We start from the raw sequence: 4,520 nt of genomic DNA on the forward strand, positions 1-4,520 counted from the left end.
TTGATGTATGGATGATTCATAGTGAAGGCTGGGTTCGTGCAGATAACCAACACCTTACGACGTTTGGAATGAGACTAATGTGAGGTAAAGAATAATTCATTAATTAGAAGACTAATTGATCAGATATTAAAATATCTGAAAAGTTACATTAGGAAAATTATAACTTTGTAATCTGAAGATTTTCCTTGGTGCCAGGACTTCCTAGTTAATTACATTTACATGATTAGTTTAATCATGTAATAATAATTACAGAGAATTGATTTGATAAAATAACAGTCTTCAATGTAATGATGCCAAAGACACGACACCTTTGATAAAGTAAGACTGGATTTTAAACAATTCGGTGAGTCTCTTATTCCATGGGTAAAAGCAATGTATAGCAACCCCAGGTGTAAAATAGTAAATAGCGGATACTACTCAGAGTTTTGAAGTGTCAAGAGGAGTTAAACAACGGTGTCCTCTGTCACCATATCTACATGTTATGGCCATCGAAATGCTAGTGTCAGGATTCACCTAGGGGTCATGATTTGGGGCTGTACAAATGTTTGATGTATTAGAATAATTGAATATGCTTACATGTATCCTAGAGTACAGATTAACAATATATATATATTCATTATATAGTTTTAGAATTGTTCCACAGTTGTTTGCTCTTTCTCTCTCTCTCTCTTATAAAGAAGACCCCTCTTAGAAATGTGTGACTGAGACAGAACTCTGCAGGGGAGTGTGGGAGATAAGGGACTAGTCATACATTCCACAATAAATCAACTTTGTGGAGTAGACATTTATTGCCAAGCTTTTTAGATAACACTGAAACTCTGTTTGTATAGGTATGGATGCAGGGTTTTGGCAAGGTAATGACATCACTAAGGCAAGACTTTGGTTTAATAAAACAACTTGAGACCTTTTATTTGATGCAGAACTTACTCGGGAACATGCGTGCTATGTTCCTGATTGTCAACTTCTGTCTGCAATTGCATTAATAAAGGTTTTTGAATGATTTAATTAAAGATATTGTCATAATGCTAATTTCACCAATGAACCAATGATTGACAAGGACGTAGTATGAACGAACCCTAACACTAGCTACGAAAATCAGATCAAATAACAACCTTAGAAGGTTAGAAATCAAAAGCTTAAAAACAAAGGTGTGCATGTATGACGATGACTCAAGATTAATATTAAGTCCACAAGCTAGATCCCTGCAATGTCTCATTGAATATCTAGATAACTCTTCTGGCCTCTCTGGACTAAAACCAAATTATGATAAGTGTACTATATGAAGTATTGCATCTTTAAAAAACAACTTTTACATTAACCTGCCGTTTACCTATAAAATGAGCTGAAGGTCAAGTAGACAGACTTGGTATTCATATCACAAAATATATAAATGAAGTCTCCACAATGACTTTCAATAGAAAACGAGTAAAAATAGACAAGATCATGCAACCATGGAGAGGTAAATACCTGTCTATTTATGGGAAAATTACACAGATTTTATTCATATCTCACTTTACTCACTTACCTATGGCGCTGTCTACTCCTGATGATTTGTTATTCAAATCATATGAGCAAAAAATATTTCATATTATCTGGGATGCTAAACCAGACAAGACGAAGTATGCCTAACTACAGTTGAAGTTTACATACACCTAAGCCAAATACAATTAAACTCAGTTTTTCAGAATTCCTGACATTTAAACCTCGTAAAAATTCTCTGTCTTCGGACAGTTAGGATGACCACTTAATTTTAATAAGAATGTGAAATAGCAGAGAGAATTATTTATTTCAACTTTTTTTTCTTTCATCACATTCCCAGTGGGTCAGAAGTTTAAGTACACTCAATTAGTATTTGGTAGCATTGCCTTTAAATTGTTTAACTTGGGTCAAACGTTTCGGGTAGCCTTCCACAAGCTTCCCAGAATAAGTTGGATGAATTTTGGCCCATCCCTCCTAACAGAGCTGGTGTAACTGAATCAGGTTTGTAGGCCTCCTTGCTCGCACACGCTTTTTCAGTTCTACCCACACATTTTCTATAGGATTGACGTCAGGGATTTGTGATGGCCACTCCAATACCTTGACTTTGTTGTCCTTAGGCCATTTTGCCACAACTTTGGAAGTATGCTTGGGATCATTGTCCATTTGGAAGACCCATTTGCGACCAAGCTTCAACTTCCTGACTGATGTCTTGAGACATTGCTTCAATATATCCACATAATTTTCATTCCTCATTCATATATAACAAATATGAACTGGGTAGGTTGAGATGATTAAATATGAAAGCACTTAACCTCTCTCTAAAATCTTCACTCATACAAAAGTTTATTTGAACCCAAAATGGTTCTCAAGTAGATTACAAATGCTCCTTTTTGCCTTTGTGCAGATTACCATGTCTCATTTACAATTAATGTATAATCAAACCTTGTTCAAAGTATCTCTCTTTTTCAAACAATAATTTCAGAGCTAGTTACAATTTCAATTTCATCCCCCAGAAAAGATAGAACAAATATTACAACAAATATTATGGTTGAACTCAATTGTGCTGGTTGCTAAAATCTTATGAAAAATTGTAGAAGCCAGTTTCGTTTATAAATTATATTGTAAATTGAAATGGTAGAGTTATGTCTTTCATGGAGCTTTCATAATTGTTTGGGAAGGTCTGCTCAATCCAAGATTACAACCAATTGATTACAGGATTACCCCAAAAATGGAGGAGGCAGGTGGTAGCGGGAGGAGGTAGGGAATTGGTCTGTCTGCCCAATTATAAAGGATCAAAACTGACACATATACATGTGCACACACAAAGACATTCACACACGTTATTGTCAATGGTGTGCGTACTGGGAGTGGAGTCAAGTGCAGGAGAGCAGAGAGTTGTGAACAGGCGCACACTTTATTAGGCAGGAGAAACCAACAGATGGACGCCACTACATCAAAACGCCAAAGTGCAAAAACCCGCAAACAGTCACAATATGAAGTACAAACAAATATGCCTTGTAAATATACAACACGGAAAATAAACGCACAATAGAAAATAGAGTCAAAAATGACAGGAGACACAAAACAATCAAACACAAAGACATGAGGGGGAACAGAGGAATAAATACATTTAGTGTGATTGGGGAATGAAAACCAGGTGTGCAGGGAACAAGACAAAACAAATGGATAAATGAAAAATGGAGCGGCGATGCCTAGAAAGCCGGTGACGTTGTCCGCCGAACGATGCCCGAACAAGAGGAGGAGCTGACTTCGCGGAAGTCGTGTGTAACAGTCCTGACCTGTTTTATGTTGTTTTTATGTGTTTATGGTCAGGGCATGTGTTTTGGGTGGGCAGTCTATGTTATTCGTTTCTATGTTGGTTTTGGTTTGCCTGGTATGGCTCTTGATTAGAGGCAGGTGGTTTGCATTTTCCTCTAATCAAGAGTCATATTTAGGTAGGGCATTCACACTGTTTGTTTGTGGGTGGTTGTCTCCTGTGTTTGTGTCCAGGTCTGTTTTCATCGTTTATTTGTTTTGTAGTTTATTCAAGTATAGTTCGTTTTCTGTCTAAGTCGTGTTTGTTATTTTGTCGTGTCTTCAATAAATCATTATGTCTTCGCAATCCGCTGCGCCTTGGTTCCCTCAATACTCCTCCTTCTCCGAAAATGGAGAGGAGGAGGAACGTCGTTACAGAACCACCCACCTCTCCAGAGCCAAGCAGCGGAGTCAAAGGAGAAAGGGACAGGAAAAGAAGGAGCAATGGACATGGGACGATGTTCTGGATGGAAAGGGTGTCTACACATGGGAGGAGATCCTAGCTGGTAGAGATCGCCTCCCATGGGAACAGCTGGAGGCACTGAGGAGAGCGGAGGCTACCGGAGAGAGGAACCGGAGCTATGAGGGAACGCGTCTGGCACGGAAGCCGAAAAAGCCCGTGAGTAACTCCCAAAAATTTCTTGGGGGGGGGCTAAAGGGTAGTGGGCCAAGGGCAGGTAGGAGACCTGCGCCCACTTCCCAGGCTTACCGTGGAGAGCGGGAGTACGGGCAGGCGCCGTGTTACGCAGTAGAGCGCACGGTGTCTCCTGTACGAGTGCATAGCCCAGTGCGGGTTATTCCACCTTCCCGCACTGGGAGGGCTAGATTGGGCATTGAGCCAGGTGTCATGAGGCCGGCTCAACGCGTCTGGTCTCCAGTGCGTCTCCTCGGGCCGGCATACATGGCACCTGCCTTACGCATGGTTTCCCAGGTTCGCCTACATAGGCCGGTGCGGGTTATTCCACCTCCCCGCACTGGTCGGGCAACCGGGAGCATTCAACCAGGTAAGGTTGGGCAGGTTCAATGCTCAAGAGTGCCAGTACGCCTCCACGGTCCGGTATTTCCGGCACCACCTCCCCGCCCCAGCCTAGTACCTACAGTGTCTACACTATGCACTAGGCTACCAGTGCGTATCCTGAGCCCTGTTCCTCCTCCACGCACTCTCCCTGTGGTGCGTGTATTTAGCCCGGTGCCTCCAGTTCCGGGCCCATGCACTAAGCTACCAG

Source organism: Salvelinus fontinalis, chromosome 17, assembly GCF_029448725.1.
Source record: "Salvelinus fontinalis isolate EN_2023a chromosome 17, ASM2944872v1, whole genome shotgun sequence".
Classification (NCBI taxonomy): Eukaryota; Metazoa; Chordata; class Actinopteri; order Salmoniformes; family Salmonidae; genus Salvelinus; species Salvelinus fontinalis.